The following is a 19,225-nucleotide window of genomic DNA, read 5'->3' on the forward strand; positions in this document are numbered from 1 at the left end:
AGCTGAAATAGTATCTAATTTTAGTTGATGGTTTAGTTGTATTATTTTTTTAATGTACATTTTTGTCTCATCTAGATTCATTTTCGTACCCAAGATTGATACTGTATTCAGTGTTGATTCATGGATTAAAAAATTGCAATGTAAATTCTAATAAAAACACTGTAGTTGAATCATGTAAACCATCAGTAAATTGCATACTGAGGAAAAACTGCTACAGAAACAAGCCTCTCTGCTTATCAAATACATCGCAGCATGCAGTATCTAGTTACTCATCCCTGATGGCTGCATTTTGGCAGTGTATCACAAGAAACTATACGCTATCAGCATGCAAAATAGACATAGCAGATATTTAAATGAAAATGTGTGCAAACACCAGAATACACAGATGATATCAATGTGTATGAAGTACATACAATTGGTATTCGTTTATCTGCAACAATAACAAAAAAGCTAAAGAACTTCTCTTTATTCTTGTGATGTAGCGATGTTTGATAGCACCGGATGTGTCTCATTGTAAAAACATTGCTTTTGAAAGGCTGATCTCCACCGCGGCCCATAGAGGTGTTCTGAGTGTTTAGACTGGAGGCTGTTTTTCCTCTGTCATATGAAGTTCATACAGAATTCATTCTACAGTCTGGAGGATTGGGACTTCCAGGCCTCGTCTCCAGCCAGTGTGCATGAAAAAAAAAAATACAAAATGCACAGTACATTTGTTTGGAGTGAGAGTTCAGTAAACCTGAATTTCTCCAGAATGAAAAAGAATGCATGTCAAAAATGAAAACATGAAACCGTCTTTATCTATAAGCGTGTCCGTTGTATGTGATGAAAGATGACACATCTCTCAATCTCCCTAATAACAAGTGAGAACGTTTGTGTAACTTGGCAGATGCCTAAATATGGCGTTCGGTTCGATATGACGATGCCTCTGTCTGGTCTGTTCTCGTTGACTTTCCTTTCATTTGTTGTGACACTTGATATACTTTGAACACCTATTTCATTTAATCATTCTTGAATTGTGTGACACTTCCACGATATGTAGTACCGGAGCAGCCGGGCTCTGGGGATTGTTACAGTAATGGTCCGCAGGTTGAGTCCAAGTGTGTGGGGGAGATCAGATCCGTCCTGTGAGATAGAGGCTGCGGCTGACACGGGAGGCACCTGTGGAGGGTAATGAGGCAAGGCAAGTGGGGGCAGGGCCAGTCAAGGGCTTTCCCTTCATGTGGACTTATTGGTGCTGTCAGAACAGGGGGGCCACAATTGGCCTGTCACGTATCCTGATGGATCCCAGGACGAGGGAACCAAATGAGGCTGTCCGTCTCTCGGGCGACCTACCCCCATGAGCTTGGCCAGGTTCAGAAAGATGATTTGTGTGAACCTCAGTTTGTGTCAGCGGGACTTTTCCTGTACCGGTTGTCTCTTGGAGCGTTAGCAGACCTGTGAGTTTAGCGGACTTTGGAGGGGAGAGTGTTTTTTGGGTGTCCTTAGTTTAACTTGGCCATTGGTTGATTAATTATTTCCATTCTTTGTCTGCTATATTTGGTCAGAACCTTCAGGTATAATGATTCAGAGGTATTTTTAGAGCATATTCTCTCCAACACTGTACAGATATCCTTAAAACCTACAGGCAACTTCTAAGGCTGGCCACACGCTTAAAGATTTTAAGGCTGATCAAATTTGTGGCCAAAAAAATTGTCCAAACACCCTCTACTGTGTGGTGTCATCGCGATTATTTAACTGCTCCCGATCAAAATGGAGAATCCCTGAATTCAAATCATATAAATCAAACATGTTTGATCATTTCAACCTGACCTCATGATGAAAATGTCTGTGGGAACTGTTTGCAGCATTGTATGCCCAATTTGTAGCCAAAATATTTGTCCAAAAAAATCCTCTGTTGTATGCTGTCATTATGATTTTTAACTGCTCCTGATCGAGATGGAGCATCCCTGAATTCAAATCATATAAATCAAACATGTTTGATCATTTCAACCTGACCTCATGATGAAAATGTAGCTGTGGGAACTTTTTTGCTACTTTTTTTTCCCAGTTTTTAGCCAAAAAATTTGTCCAAAAAATCCTGTTGTATGGTGTCATTATGATTATTTAACTGCTCCCGATCAAGACGGAGCATCCCTGAATTAAAATCAAACATGTTTGATAATTTTTAACCTGACATCACGATGAAAATGTAGCTGTGGGAACTTTTTCACAACCTTTTATGCCCAATTTGTGGCCAAAATTTTTTTCTCCAAAAAATCCTGTTGTATGGTGTCATTACGATTATTTTACTGCTCCTGATCGAGACGGAGTGTCCCCAAATTTAAATCGTATAAATCAAACATGTTTGATCATTTTAGCCTGACTTCATGATGGAAATGTAGCTGTGGGATTTTTTCACGACTTTTTATTCCCAATTTTGTGGCCAAAAAATTTGTCCAAATAATCCTGTTGTATGGTGTCATTATGAATATTTAACTGCTTATGATTGAGACAGAGCGTCCCTGAATTCAGATCGTATAAATCAAACATGTTTGATCATTTCATCCTATTCTCATGACGAAAACGTAGCTGTGGGAACTTTTTCACAACTTTTTATGCCCAATTTTTTGCCAAAAAATTTGTCCAAAAAATCCTGTGTTGTATGGTGTCATTATGATTTTTAACTTCTCCTGATCGAGACGGAGTGTCCCCGAATTCAAATCGTATAAATCAAACATGTTTGATCATTTTTAACCAGACATCATGATGAAAATGTAGCTGTGGGAACTTTTTCACAACTTTTTATGCCCAATTTGTGGCCAAATTTTTTTTTTTCCAAAAAATCCTGTTGTATGGTGTCATTATGATTATTTTACTGCTCCTGATTGAGACGGAGTGTCCCCAAATTCAAATCGTATAAATCAAACATGTTTTATCATTTCAGCCTGACCTCATGATGAAAACATAGCTGTGGGAACTTTTTCATGACTTTTTATGCCAAATTTTGTGGCCAAAAAATTTGTCCAAAAAATCCTGTTGTATGGTATCATGACTATTTAACTGCTTCCAATCGAGACGGAGTGTCCCCAAATTCAAATCATATAAATCAAACATCTTTAATCATTTCAACCTGACCTCATGACAAAAACAGTGAAACAAACTTTTTCGCAACTTTTTTGCTAAATACGTACCAATAAGTACATATCACTACAGTATCTAACAGAAATGTCCACTGAATGGCGCTAAAAGCGTTCTTTCGGAACAGATGAACGCATGTATGGTACAGTATGTATGGTACAGTTTATGTGATGTTGGTTTTGTACGTGTCACTGCAATTCTGACTTGAAATGTCCGTTGGGTGGTTCTATAACAGGCTAATAACGTACCATCTTCACTACACCTAAACATACCCAATAGTATGAACAAAAATGATTGTGATGTAAAAATGCAATCAGAGCATGCTGTTTTAGCTTGTTTTTCAATTTCTTTCATCGGGAGTCATGTTTTCATAGGATTTGTACCCAAAGATTCTGCATCCTAAGTCCAATTCCATGCTGGCTGAGATACAGAGCAAGCTTACAAAAAACCAAAACATGAAGCTGTAATCATAACTGTGTACAAAAATGATTACAAGTACTTGCCGCTTTATCGCCTCTAGTGTTCGTTTCTGTTGGAAACTGCAGTGATATGTACTTATTGGTACATATTTCGCATCTTGTTAAAAAGTTCACACAGGTACGTTTTTGTTATGAGATCAGGTAGGATAATTTATGACTCGCAGCCAATGAGAGTGAGCAAGTGCCACCTACCGGATGTTGCGTGCTTCTATAGCTGAAAACTGGCAACCACAAACATGCCACAAAAGTAGAGTATTGAGAAAGAACATCACCCATATTCTTTTTTAGGGTTTTTTTTTTTTCACTGTACAACCAAACACGGCCCAGTAGAGCCAGCCGACAATGTCGACTGTCCTCCATGTGTTTTCCTTCTTCTCTATTTACGTTTGATCTCACAAGGTCTTCTTGAGATCTTGTGTCACTGTGAAATCTTTCGTACAGTCAAGTGTGTGGTCTTGCAGTCTGGTTGAATTAAGCTTGTGTGCACATTTAGAGGACTATAATGCTAAATTGTCTTCATGTCTGTGGTCTCCCATGGTTTTAAAATCAGTTAAGACTTAAAACTCGTCTAGTGTATGCTAGGCCTAAGGTAGTGTCTTAGCCAGTGTTGCCAAGTCTGCGGTTTTCCCGCAGGCTACTTTAACACTGTTGGCGCAGGTTGTTTTTCATGTCCGCGCATTGAAGCAACCCCAGAAATTTGATAGTTAGCCCCTGGAATGCAAATTAAGTAATTGTGTGGGTTTTGTTGTGAAAACCTGGCAACCCTGATCTTAACTTAAATGGAACCTCATTAGTAACTGATTTGGAATGCTCTGGAGACACAGTACTTTAAAAAGAACTTATGTATATATTTAAAATATATATATATATATATATATATAATTATTTTATAATATATAAACAAGTATGCGAGAATTAATTAAAATGTGACACACAGGAGACACAATACTTTAAAAAGAATTTATGTATGTATTTAAAAAAAAAAAAATATATATATATATATATATATATATGTATGTATATGCACAAGTTTTAGAATTAATTAAAATGTGACTTTTTCATTGTTATTTTTGTGGAAACTGTAATTCTTTTTTTTTTCAGGATACTTTAATGAACAGAAAGTTCAAAAGAAAAAAAATATTTAAAATATATTAAGCACCACAACTGTTTTTAATGTTCATAACAATAAGAAATGTAAAAAATTATTTTAATGGTAAAAGACTGTAAAAATGCTACAGTAAAAATCTATTAATTGGTTACTGGTGAGCTCCCTTACTATATATGGAATATATAATTTACAGTGAAAAAACGTAAATTGACATTCCCAAAATTACCTTTGTTACTGTTCACTTTTTGAAAGGAATGACTGATGTCAATAGGACATTTAGGAATATGGCTATTCAAATAATGATAATTATTAAAATTTTTCTTTTTTTTTATGCTTTAAATGCTTAAAGCTGTTTGAAGTTGTCTGTTAAGACTGTCAAAATTTCATATGAAGCTTTTTACGGCTGAAACGTGAAGATAACCCAGGGAAAATGTTGCTACTGTATTTTTCACATCAGTGTATTTTAATGATTTCTGATGAATGTGACACTGAAGACTGGAGTAATTCCGTTTTAGTGTGTTTTTTATCAAATAAAGCAGTTTTGGTGAGCATTATCATTAGCATTTGTTTAAACAAAGCTCATTACAGTGCATTCTGTGATTGCCACCTTTATGAATTATATGGGTGATGCTGCTATGAGCCTTGTTCCAGACTAATTTCGGAGGTGAATACTAGAAATGCATTTGCAAATGCGTTTTTCCAGTGGTTATTTTTAAGCAGGAGCTGTGAGAATGATCTGGAGCACAGTATAAGAATTTGGCAAAAACAAGAGGCAGCATATTTAAGTTACCAGAGTTCCAAAACAGCCTTTGTGTCACGATCGCACCTCCGAAGCCTTAAAACGCTGCCTACAGAGGACGCTCACTTGATTTTGGAACTGAGCTTGTGATTCCAAACACAGGATGTTATGCAAGATTAATAAAATAGAGATGTTTGTTGACCTTCAAAATATTTAGGAATTATGTAATGTTGGTCATGGCGTGTGCGGTTCCACCCTGCGCTTGTGCCCCTCCACTTGTGGAGAATGTGAGGTATGTGTATTGTGGTTTGAAGGGAGTGTAAAAAGCAACCACCTCGTCCGCATATGTGTGCTTCATCCACGCTTTGGCTTTAGGGGAAAGCACCTGCTGAACGAATACTGCTTTGTCTCCACAGCAACTGCGAGTTCACCACTTTCTGGTTTCATTTATCAGGCCCAGGCAAGATGAAACAACCGTAATCACCGATCTTGGCCATTGGAAATATCAGGGACATTTCTCGACGTGTCCTTTTATGGGAAAAATGTGCTCGCCTGCAGATGTATCTTTTATGCTCCGATGATCAGATTTTTCATTAAGTGGTAAGCGATTGCGAGATGCACGGAATTTGCTCCGACCCACACCCTTTGTTTGTTATTTGCACGTCTCTCCGGTCTAGCTGCTGTGGGGTTTATTGTCCAGATGGATGCACTGGAGCCAAGGGAACCTACAACATGCTTCACAGATTTCAACACTTGCGTTCACCCATAAAAGCAGAACGACTCATTTAGAGAGGTGACCGTAGGGGATGCGGAGTAGAGCGCTGATGCTTCCCTGTTGACTCCAGCCCTAGGTCTTGCGGCTCTCAGGATAATTTACATTCAACAGCACACGTGTACTCTATGTCTAGAGTTTACCATTGCTATGGTTTCCAGAGGACTCTAACGTTTCAGTGGGGCCTCAAAACTATTCTGACAGATTGAGGCATTCAAACTATTCGCTTTTTAAAGGAATGACTCATGTCAATAGGACATTTAGGAATATAGCTGTTCAAAAAATAACAATAATGTTGCATTTTTTATTTTTTAGTGCTTCCTTTGGAAGCTTGAGATTGTTTAAAGCTGTTTGAAGTTGTCTGTTAATATTGTGAAAGTTTCACATGAAGCATTTTATGGCTGAAACGTGATGATAAGCTGTGGAAACTGAGAAAAGAAAACAGGCTTTTGACTTTATTAAAAAAAAGCTTGACAAACTGCCTCGGAGAACCCGGAAAAAAGGTCTCCCATCACTCATCTGGTGGGATTAAGACTGATTTCTCCAAGGGTTTGGTGACGATGGGAAGTTTCGAGTCAGAGCGTCATTGGCGAAAGTGAAATTCCTGGTTTACGTATTTCGGTTCAGGCTTTACGAAGATGTTACGTTGTACGCTTTCAAGTTGTGTTTGATACCTGTCCGTCAGGGACCGAACTGAGCTTTAGTGTCGCTCCGGATCTAGCGGGATTTAAAAACTGTAATTTTACCCAGTGTCTGGGAAAGTAGTTCACAGATCATAAGGCAGGTGACCCTTAGACTAGATTTGGGTTACTTGAGTTCACTTAACTATTATCACATGCTTAACAGATATTGGGAAACAATTGCATGCAATTTTATTTCTACGTAAACATTTACATTTAATTCGTTGGCAACTCAAAAAGCATTATTGTGCAATTATAATAATCTCTCTCCCTCCTTCTCCATCTGTCTCCATCTCTTACACGCTCTCTGTCAGAAATCTCAGATGGTCTCAGATTGATAATGTGCTTTGCATATGTTTGAAGGAAAAATATTGAAAACACATAGTTAGAATGCATGTCAGGAGGACATGATGATTTCAACCACATTTATTTTCCCTCTGGCTTGATTTTTTTTGTAGAATTCATAAAAAAATTGGCGTATGTCCATTTTATTCACTGGAAAAAAGGGTTTAGTCAACCTTAAGTTTAGTTTAGTGGGGAAAAAATGGAGATGCAACCAGATTTATATACTTAATATAAAGTTTTCAGTTGCAAGTTAATGCAAAGCAGGCCGTCCAAGTCTTTTGCGATGGCGACGGCTGGTTTGAGTGGAAATTTTACGTTCTAATTTACACGGTTTTCCTACACAATTCTTTTCTAAACTGTTTTTATGGGTATGCATCTGCTAAAATCATCCCACTGCATGTCTCCTCCATCTGAGGTTAAAATGGGCCATTTGCCCATCCATCTTCAAATACAAGCTCAGTTAAAAGGAAAAATGGAAGTAAATTCAGATATTTCGCTACTTCAGAAGAAGCAGAACTCACACACCTTTGAGTATTTTTAGGTTAGATGGATACAAACTGCAAACGCTATGTACTAATCAACTTAAAAGCATCTTTCTCTGTTGACTTCTGCTGCGTTTTGTGTTCGCTATGCTCTTACAGGGATTTGGACGTTTTTGAAACAAAGTTTGCACACCTCTGTTTGGTATTTCAAGTGAGTGAGTTTGCATGGATATTCCTAGAGGCTGTGTGTTATCTGATAAGACTAGAAAGCTGAATTGATCACTGCATTCAAATCCCTTTAAGCTTCAGAGATCCAAAAGATATCTTCTAACCCCCTCTCGGGCTATGCACCAGGCCACACGGCTAGGAAACAATTTTCACTGCATTTTTACTGATTGCTTTTTTTCGTCCTTTCTTTTTTAAAGGATTCAAAAGAGTCTGATTAATCAGAGCACTCAAAATACCAAAAATCAAAACAGTTCCCATCTGTAACACAATCAAACAAGAGGGCGCATGTAACTCGCACAATGACATGTTTTTTAGGAAACTGAGGACAAGAACAATTGTGCGGTTTTTCAATTTCATATAATTTTATGTCATTTTATGCCCCAGAACATGATTTTTTATATTACTTTAATTTTCATTTTACAATTTTTTTATTTTGGTTTATTATTATTTTGGAAGGATACATTAAAGCTGTGCCCTCATCTACTGTATTTGTCTGCTACCTTTTAAAAGCTCTTTATTCATATATTTTATTGTTTATTGGTCCCTTGTCCCAGATATTCAGACTTGAACAATAACAAAATAAAAATTATTGACATAATTTCCTCTATAACAAATCAATTGTTTTTTTAAAAGGTAGCGTGCTTTTTTTTTTTTTACAAAGGAGGAAACCGTGTCATTGATATATGGAAGTTTGTTTCCACCACTGAAGAAAAAATAAAAAAAAAGGTAATTACAACTTTGTATCTCACAATTCCTACTTTCTTTGTCGCAATTGCAAGTTTACATCTTGCAATTCTGACTTTTTTTCACAATATTGCATGATACAATCTCATTCTGACTTTTTTCTCAGAATTGCATGATAAAAACTTGCAGTTTTGATTTTTTTTTCTCAGAATTGCAAGACATAAACTAGCAATTCTAATAAATATTCGCAATTCTAAGAAATAAAGTCAGAATTATGATATAAACTCACAATTCAGACTTATTTTCTCAGAATTACGAGTTTATATGTTGCAATTGCGACTTTTGCTCATAATTGCGAGTTTATATCTAGCAATTCAGTCATTTAAATCAGAATTGTGAGATATAAACTTGCAATTCTAAGAAATAAAGTCAGAATTGTGATATAAACTCACAATTCAGACTTATTTTCTCAGAATTACGAGTTTGTCGCAATTGCGACTTTTGCTCATAATTGCTAATTTATATAATTCTGTTTTTTAACACGCAATAGTGAGTTATTTAAGTAAGAATTGTGAGATATAAACTTGCAATTCTGAGAACATATCAGTCTTTTTCCCCCTCAAAAAAAGTCAGAATTGCAAGAAGCAAATTTGCATTTACAAGAAAAACTTGCATTTGTGCATTTTTTTTTTTATCTTGTTTATATCTTGCAATTCTGACTTTATTTCTCAGAATTATGAGTTACAAAAAAAGTCAGAATTGTGAGTTTGTATTACACAATTCTGAAATTGCAATTACCTTTAAAAAAAAAAAAAGTGGCGGAAAAGGGTTTCTATACATTGAAGAGCTTTATAAGCTTTAGCTTTATAAGCTTTCGCAAGACAAATGACAGAATTCTTTGTAATTAAAGTATATCTGCTGTTGGGAAATTAGTAATAGTGTGAAAAGTGTCTTTTAATGATAATAAGTATTAAAAAGTCCACAGGACCAAGAGAGGGCATGACTGAGGAAAGCAGAGCAAAAACAAAAAAGCTAAGTTTAGCACATTTAATATAATTTAACGATTTAATAAATGTATTGACCAGAATGTGCACTGCAGGACAGATCTGCTCTTTCAATAAGAATAAAATTAATCAACTTGGCAATGATGAGGTGATATCTTATATGTGGTTCCCAGGTTTCTGCATTTCTTCTTAAGCTTTTTTTGGGATGTTGAAGTAGTGGAGTGGCATTTTTACAGAGACATAGTGAAACCACCATTAGAGCTGTCAGCCCCTGTGTTGAGTGGTGAGGTAATGCTACAGAGACATATGAAAGCTCACGGCAAAAAAAAGAAACTGTTGTATCATGATCAAAACCCGCTGTGGTGCACATGTGGGTGATGAGAGCTGGGCGTGACCCACATGGACTTTCAATGGTTGGTACCATATTTTATATCCACCAGTGTGATTGTCTTTTGTCAACAAATGGATCGACATTAGGCAGACAATCATTTTTCCTACCATTTTCAAATTAAATACACGTGTTTGGATGCAAACACTAGGTTTTTGGTGTTTCACTTTTTGCTTAATATCCAACAATATGCATTGCTTTTTTTCGGCATAATACAGAAAGCGCTCAAAACAACATTAGATCTGGCTGACTTTCATTGTATTGCCCAAAAAATGTTAAAAACTCTTTAAAAATCTGATATTTTCCATGTTTAAGTGTTATAATCATATTATTATACTCATATTTAATGTATGAAAGAAAGTCATTCAGGTTTAGACCAATATTTTAAATTTTTTATAAAAAGTTAGGATAAAACTGTGTCTTGAATAAAGCAGTGGTTCTCAAACATTTTTAATTTGACGGTACAACACAATATTACATAAAAATATTACTGCTGTTTCTGCTGTAATAAAAATGCTGATTGTTTACAAACTTTTTTTATTATTATTATTATTATTAATAACAGAAACTGGGAGTTTTGATGCATTAAATTCACTAAACATAATTTGTTGAAACTCTATGATTCCAAAAGTTTAACTATGTGTTCTTAAAAAAATGTCATTGAGGGGAGAAAATGATTATTCATTATTCAATAATTCAGTATGTAGTAGATCTTGATTTTATGCTTTTTAAAGAAATAGTTCATTCAAAAATAAAAATTCTGTCATTAATTACACTCTTAAAAATGAAGGTGCTTTAAAAGGTTCTTCACAGCGATGCTATAGAAGAACTGTTTTTGGTTCCACAAAGAACCATTTAGTCAAATGTTCTTTAAAGAACCATCTCTTTCTTACCATTTTATAATCTGAAGAACCTTCTTTCGCCACAAAGAACCTTTTGTGAAACAGAAATGTTCTTCAGATGTTAAAGGTTCTTTATGGAACCATTAAAACAAAAAAGGTTCTTCTATGGCATCGTGAAGCCACTTATTTTTTAAAGTGTACTCCAAACCTGTAAGACCTTCGCTCTTTTCGGAACACAAAATAAGATATTTTTAATGAAATCCAAGAACTTTCAGACCCTGTGTGGACAGCAATGCAACTACCACATTCAAGACCCAGAAAGGTAGTAGAGACATCGCTAAAATAGTCCATGTGACATCAGCGGTTCAACCGTTATGTTATGAAGCTACTAATACTTCTTGTGCGCAAAGAAAACAAAAATACTTAATTCAACAATTTCTTCGCTTCTGTATCATTCTTCTATGTGTCGTATTCTCGTAGCTTCATAAAATTAAGGTTGAACCACGGATGTCACATGGACTATTTTAACAGAGTCCTTACAACCTTTCTGGGCCTTGATCGTGGCAATTGTGTTGCTGTCTATGCAGGGTCAGAAAACTTTCGGATTTCATCAAAAATATCTTAATTTGTGTTCCGAAGATGAACAGGTTTGGAATGTAATGATTGAGAACCTCTACTCTAAAGGCCATGTTCTTCTCATAATAGGCAGCTAAATCTATTCTGATCATAATTTTACTGAAAACAAACTAGTGATGATTGTCACTGAGAGAATAGACCAGGCGATTGTATTTGTTGTTGCTCTAGACATGCCGTTCCAGAATATGTCATAGAAAGATCCAAACATAATGAAGATTTTCCATATGAGACTTTCCATAAACATCAGACCTTGCTTATGTTAACTGACTAAGCTGTAGAATTATTATATGTAATCAGTTCGCCTTTCTGTATACTGGTAGCCATGATGACATCATATGTTGATGTCACACATACGTATGGTGGCCTTTACCTGGCCTTTCTCCTTCCCCTCTGATGCAAGAGTGCATAGCACTTATACTCACACCATTTGGTATGTGTTTATTGGCAGAGCTGGGTTATGTTCAAGGTGTCTGTTTGACTTGGATGGATTGTAATCTTTTAAACAAACAAACTGAAAACCAGAGCCAAGACTCGACACCCAGCTGGCAAGGCCTGCAGTTAACACTGATACGAACATTACCTCGCTTCCCACACAAATACATTGCGCAGAGCCTCTTGCGCAGTGTTTCTACAAAAAGAACTTCCAGCTTTTTGGCATATTGGTGACGGTTGAGGCACAAAATGTCCACCGATGCATATTTGTTTTGAGATAGTAACGTAAATGTTTATTAACTATCTGGTTTCCTTTTGCTCTGCGTATCTTTGGCCTACATCGGATGCTGCCACTTGGTTGGGACGGTCAAGGCTCATCAAACGCCGCTGAACCGTGATGCTACCATCCACCCCTGGACACATCCGTTTTTCCCCCCACCCGAATTTCCCACTGAGCCATCCTTCATGGATCATTGATAGGTGGCCCTTTACCACTCTTAGTCCCAGGGTTCGTTCTTTGAATCCAGTGAGCAGTGGACACTTAAAAGCCTTTTTGATGGGGGTGTGACGGAGGACATGCTGAGTGGCTCCAGTCTCTCTTTTCTGCCCTGACCCTGGCCTTTCCCTCAGACGCCCCCGTTGCCGCCACCACCAGATCCCGCTTTCTGTCCTCTCTAACGCTTCCCATGTTCCCAGGTCTGTGCCAAGTGCTGCTCTGCTTTGGATTTGTTAGAAGCTGTTAGTTCTATGACCTGATAAGGGAGTGGCAGATGGAGAGTAAACATCCGTATCCAAATGCATCGGTCATAGCCCACATGTGTTTGACTTTTGAAATTAAATTCTTCTCTGGAGCGCCTTGAATTGAGTTTTAGGCAGACTGACTGGTGTGTTAAACACTTCGAATCAAAGTAATCCCCAGTAATGTATCCAATAGCATGCAGTGCATCCAATGCCCTTTTATTTTGATATGCTTAATATTAAGTTCTCATTTCCTGACCTTTTTGATCATTTGTTTTATTGTTTCCAGGTGTGTTTTGTTAATTTATCTAATTGGTCCGACTTACGTCATGTTCTTGAGTATTTAACTTGCCTGTTTTGCTTTTCTTTGTTTGGAATTTTTACAAATATATTAAGCAGCACAACTGTTTTCAACACTGTTAATAGTAAGAAATATTTCTTAAGCGCCAAATCAGAATATTAGAACGATTACAGGAACATGAAGTAAAAATTCAGCTTTCTCATCACAGGAAAAATAAATTTTAAAATGTATTACAATAGAAAACAGTCACTTTAGACTGTAATAATATTTCACAGTTTTACTGTCTTATTCGATAAAATAAATGCATGCTATATGAGGGGTCTTACCGACCCCAAACCTTTTAACAGTTGTATACACTACCAGTCAAAAGTTTTTAAACGAAGTCTGCATTTATTTGATCCAAAGTACAGCAAAAGCAGTAATATTGTAAAATATTTTTACTGTTTAAAATAATTGTTTTCTATTTGAATGTATTTTAAAAGGTAATTTATTCTTGTGATTTCAAAGCTGAATTTTTAGCAGTCACATGATCCTTGGGAAGTCATTCTAATATTCTGATTTGCCTCTCGAAAACATTTATTATTATTATTATTATGTTAAAAACAGCTGAGTAGAAATTTTTTTCAGGGTTCTTTGATGAATAGAAAGTTCAGAAGAACAGCATTTATCTGAAATTGAAATCTTTTTTAACATTATAAATGTCTTTTTCATCACTTTTGAACAGTTTAAAGCATCCTTTCTAAATAAAACTATTAATTAATTTATTTTTTTTAACAAAATTAAATAAATACTGACTCAGAGCTTTTGAATGGAATAGTGTATAATGTTACAAAAGCTTTTTTATTTCAGATAAATGCTGATTGTTGGATCTTTCTATTCATCAGAGAATTCTGAAAAAAATGAATTCTGACACAACTGTTTTAAATATTGCTAATAGTAATAATAATAATAAAAAGTTTCTTGAGCAGCAAATCAGCATATTAGAATAATTTCTGAAGGATCATGTGACACTGAAGACTGGAGTAATGATGTTTAAAATTTAGCTTTGATCACAGAAATAAATTACATTTTAAAATATATTCAAATAGAAAACAGTTATTTTAAATAGTAAAAATATTTCAAAATTTTACTTATTTGCTGTACTTTGATCAAACAAATGCAGGCTTGGTGAGCAGAAGTGACTTCTTTAAAACAAAAACATTAAAAATCTAACTGTTCAAAAACTTTTAACTACTAGTGTATATAATCTTACATATTTCATCCTTATATAATCTTAAACCCCTCTTTTACACTTCATTTCACGAATTCATGTTTGTTTGTTTTAAATCATAGATTTTGAATCCCAGGGTTTCAGCGTGGCCTCATACTTTTGGGAAGCACTGTATGTTGGGGAATTTTGTTTCTTGTTTCATGCATTTGGGCTCCTGACAAACTTCTGTTCCTTTTGTATAACATTACGCTCAGTAAATATACCCACCCTAGGAAAAACTTGGATATTGACGACAATAGTTGGGCCATTATACAAGTCTAGAAGGAAACTTAAGATTCAAACAATTGTGAGAATTTGACCTTTACTGTTTTTGATCGAGCCAAAACTTACAACATAATCCCAGCTAACAGAGCAATCATCACTGAAAGATATATCACCGAGGTATTTTGGGGTTTGGCAATAACAGAAACCATCCCATCTAAGATAATTAATAGAAGTATAAATAAATCAGCTGATCAGATGCTTTATTGGCCTACATTTGACAGAACATCAGTGCCTTCATTAATAATATCACTGATCTATAGACTCATGCTTTGTCAGTGTCACAATATAGTGTAATGAACACTTGAGGGAGATGCAGATATAACGAATACAGTCTTTAATTAATCCAAACAATGGTAAACATGAGGCAGAGAAGCAGGAATCACACATATGGATGTAGTAGACCAGACAATAAACTGAGAACTGAGCACAATGAACACAAACAGGAACTAAACACAACAAACAGTCCATAGCTCCGACAGTCAGCATGAATTTATTTAGGTACTATGCAACCTCAAGAACAACTTCTTGAATTTATTTAATAGTACACAGCGGCTTTGTAACATTTCATATGCAGAAGCAGTGTATTTAATTTTGCGTGCATGCAGCCTTGACCAAAAGGAAGTGACATTCTGGAGCGGTTCAGTGAGATTTGCTTAATCACCATCATGTGTTGGAAGTCCACAGTGTACCACTAAGAAAGGTCAGCCTGTGTGTTTTGAGGCACTGGAAGGTAAGACGTCATCTTAGGTTGAGCTATGACCTCAACAATGAATGTCTTTAATACATTATAGTCAAAGTCAAGTGGCTAACAGGGCTAAAAGATACTTTAAGAGCTTCATTATTTTCGTAACCTTCCTATTGTCTGAAGAAACTGCAACCGCCTGGTCCTTGAACTGAATTAGAAAGAAATTCAAAACTTCTTGAATTCTTTGTAGTCCCAAATTGGTGCCTATTTTTCTGGCTAATTTCATATAGTTTTATATACACTACCAGTCAAAAGTTTTTGAACAGTAAGATTTTTAACATTCTTTTAAAGAATCACTTCTGCTCACCAAGCCTGCATTTATTTGTTCCAAAGTACAGCAAAAAAACATAAAAAATGTGAAATATTTTTACTATTTAAAATAACTGTTTTCTATTTGAATATATTTGAAAATGTAATTTATTCCTGTGATTTCAAATCTGAATTTTTAGCATCATTACAGTCACATGATCCTTCAGAAATCATTCTAATATTCTGATTTGCTGCTCCAAAACATTTATTATTATTATTATTTAGCATTTTATTTTTTATTAATTTAAAGCACCCTTGCTAAATAAAAGTATTAATTTCTATCATTTATTTCCCAATAAATAAATAAATAAATTAAAAAAATTGTACTGACTCCAAGCTTTTGAATGGTATAGTGTATAACGTTACAAAAGCTTTTTAATTCAGATAAATGCTGATCTTTGGATCTTTATATTCATCAAAGAATCCTGAAAAAAATGTAAGTAATTAATAATAAAAATAATAATGTTTCTTGAACAGCACATCAGCATATTAGAATGATTTCTGAAGGATCATGTGACACTGAAGACTGGAGTAATGATGCTTAAAATTTAGCTTTGATCACAGGAATAAATTGAATTTTAAAATATATTCGAACAGAATACAGTTATTTTAACAGTAAAAATATTTCACAATTTTACTGATTTTGCTGTACGTTGGATCAAATAAATGCAGACTTGGTGAGCAGAAGAAACTTATTTAAAAAAAAAAAAAAAACATTAAAAAACTTTTGGCTGGTAGTGAATAAAAAGCAATTTATTTAAAATTACTATTTAATATTATTTCATATAAACAGTAATTTTATTTAATATATGAACAGATTTTTATTCTTAGATTGTTAAATTAACTAAATAATAAATGGAGATTTTTTATGTATGTAAGATATCAACTAATGTAAAAAGCCAATGTTACATATCAAAAATTTCTGTACTATTGACCTAAGAACAAAAGTAGAGTTAAGAATCCAAACAACTTTTATTACATTCAGAAGCGCATACCTAGCTATTGTCTGATCTGGCCCGACAAGGTCTCTGGAGGAGTTAAGCGTCTGAGCAGCGCTGTGGCGTCTGAGATACTGTGAAGCAGGCACAAAAGTGTTAAACACACACTGAGGAGCGAGTCCCAGCTGACCTCTCTCACACACTCCTGCTTTCCCTGTGGCTGTGGAGGTCCGTGCCAGGTCCCTGCCGAGTAACGACTGCAAACAGGGGCCGTAACTCAGGTCAGATGCTTTGTCAGCATCAATTTATTTAGGAACTACTCAAGTGACACGTTCAAGCACTTGTTCTTGAATTACTGGGAAAAGCTTCTGCCTGCCAGCTACTTTTGAGTGAAGGCATGGCACGTCAAGTGGCCGCAATTTGAGACGATTATATTAGAATTTTGCAGTAAAATATGTTCTCGATAGATGTTGTATAGTAGAACAAGTAGAAATCATTTAGTTTAAGAATGTTTCTTCAGAGTTTGAAACAGTTCAATACGTACTCTTAAAATAAAGGTTCCAACAGGGTGTTTCTGCAGTGATGCCATAGAAGAACCATTTTTGGTTCCCCAAAGAACCTTTCACTGAACGGTTTCTAAAATAACCATTCTGAAGAACAATTTAAAAATCTAAAAAATCTTTTTTAACTATAAAGAACCTTTTCTGCATTTGAAAGGTTCCATGGATGTTCAACGTTCTTCATGGAACCAATGATTCTAATAAAGAACAAAAAAAAATGTGGGCCATTCTACAGAAGTGGTGCAAACTGCTGTCCACAATCAAAAAACACATTTAAAAAGCATTTTTAATATTATATGTTTACTAAGATCCTTTTATTATCTATTGAAACCCACAAAAATATTTAAAATATTAGTAAGTGTAATATATATTAAATCGTCATTTCTTGGGTACTTTCAGTTGGGAGGTGGCTGTCCCAAACCCTAGCCCCTAAATTTCAACTTAAGAAAATGATATTGAAATAATTTTTATATCTTGTTTCATTGTTGTTTTTAAATGTGTCTTTTTGATTCTTAAAAACAAAAAAGATTATGTAACTTTATGTAAAAATAATAATAATAAATGTCCCGCATTTTTACGTCACTACCGAAACAGTGTATGTTTTATTCCATTGGCTGAGACAGATTTGAACTACACCCCTACATTTATGATCAGGAAATATTCCCTTGTACTGTTCTCTTAAAGTTACAAGGTGGTTAGATATGCCCCTTCATTTTGAGGTAAATGTGTTCAACAATCTGAAAAATCTGTCAAATTCAGGAACATCACTAACAAACACCTTTTTTTCTGAAATTATTATTACATTTTTGGGAGTTATTCCATAACATTTAGTTTTTATATGTGTACCACTGTTGAGAACTATGCTAGCTAACCATGCGCTGATTAGCATCTTTGAGCTAGTTTTAAAAGTATCTAAAATTGTTACCAACGAAACAGTCAAGACCAAAACATTTGGTGAAGTTTCTGTAGTGACATTTTTGGTTTTTTAGGTGTTACCCCATAAAATGGTCACTACCAAAACAGTGACATCATTGATTTATTTGGGTGTTTCAGTAGTGACATCATTGATTTTTTGGGGTGTTTCGGTAGTGACCGCATTGATTTTTTTGGGGTGTTTCGGTAGTGAAATCTTTAATTTTTTTATTTTATATTTTTTTGTTCTTTCAAAAATTTGTCAATACTGAAACACGACCAAAACATTTGGTGAAGTTTCTGTAGTGACATTTTTGTTTTTTATGTTATACCATAAAATTGTCATTACCAAAACAGTGACATCATTGGTTTTTTTGTGTTTCGGTAGTGACATCATTGATTTTTTTTGGGTGTTATTCCACAAATTTGTCACTACTGAAATGGTCATAACCAAAACTTCACATCTTTGTTTTTTTTTAGGTGTTATCCCATAAAATTGTCACTACTGAAACAGTCACTACCTAAACATTTGGTGAAGTTTTGGTAGTGACATCTTTGTTTTTTTTAGGTGATATCCCATAAATTTGTCACTACTGAAACAGTCACGAGCTAAACATTTGATGAAGTTTCAGTAGTGACAAAAGGAAACACATAATCATCATATTTGGGGGAAATAAACAAAATTTTTGTACAGTTATGCCATTTTTTTTGGTATTTTAGTATGTTTTAGTAGTGTTTAGTCTGCAAGTTAAAATTATTGAATCTGATGTAGTTGCTACCAAAACATTACTGCCACTACCGAAAATGTGCTGTCACGACCGAAACATGAGATGTTTTGTCAGAAATAAAGTGTACTGAATTATCAGCTAAGATGTTATGATAGTGTTTGGTTCAGTGTACTTTCAAACTAATGAATCCTTAACTTTGAAATCAGTATGATCAACTTTTTGCCTTTCATGAAAAGAAGAATTGGATTCAAAATACAACAAATCTCATAAATTACACTTGAAATATTGTTCAAATGTAATTTTTATTGATTTACCTCTGAAAAAATATTAATGAAATAGCAAAGATATATATTGACACTGTAGATGTAAGCAAAATCTTAAAATGTCAATATATAACCCTTCTAATTAAATTATATATTAGTGTGTTTCAGTAGTGACAAATTTAGGGAGAGGACAAATATTCCAAAACTTTCTGAAAATACAATATGAGAATTAACTGCACAATTACTAGAAATGTCTGCCTT

The sequence above is a fragment of the Labeo rohita genome, chromosome 12 (genome assembly GCF_022985175.1).
Source record: "Labeo rohita strain BAU-BD-2019 chromosome 12, IGBB_LRoh.1.0, whole genome shotgun sequence".
Lineage (NCBI taxonomy): Eukaryota > Metazoa > Chordata > Actinopteri > Cypriniformes > Cyprinidae > Labeo > Labeo rohita.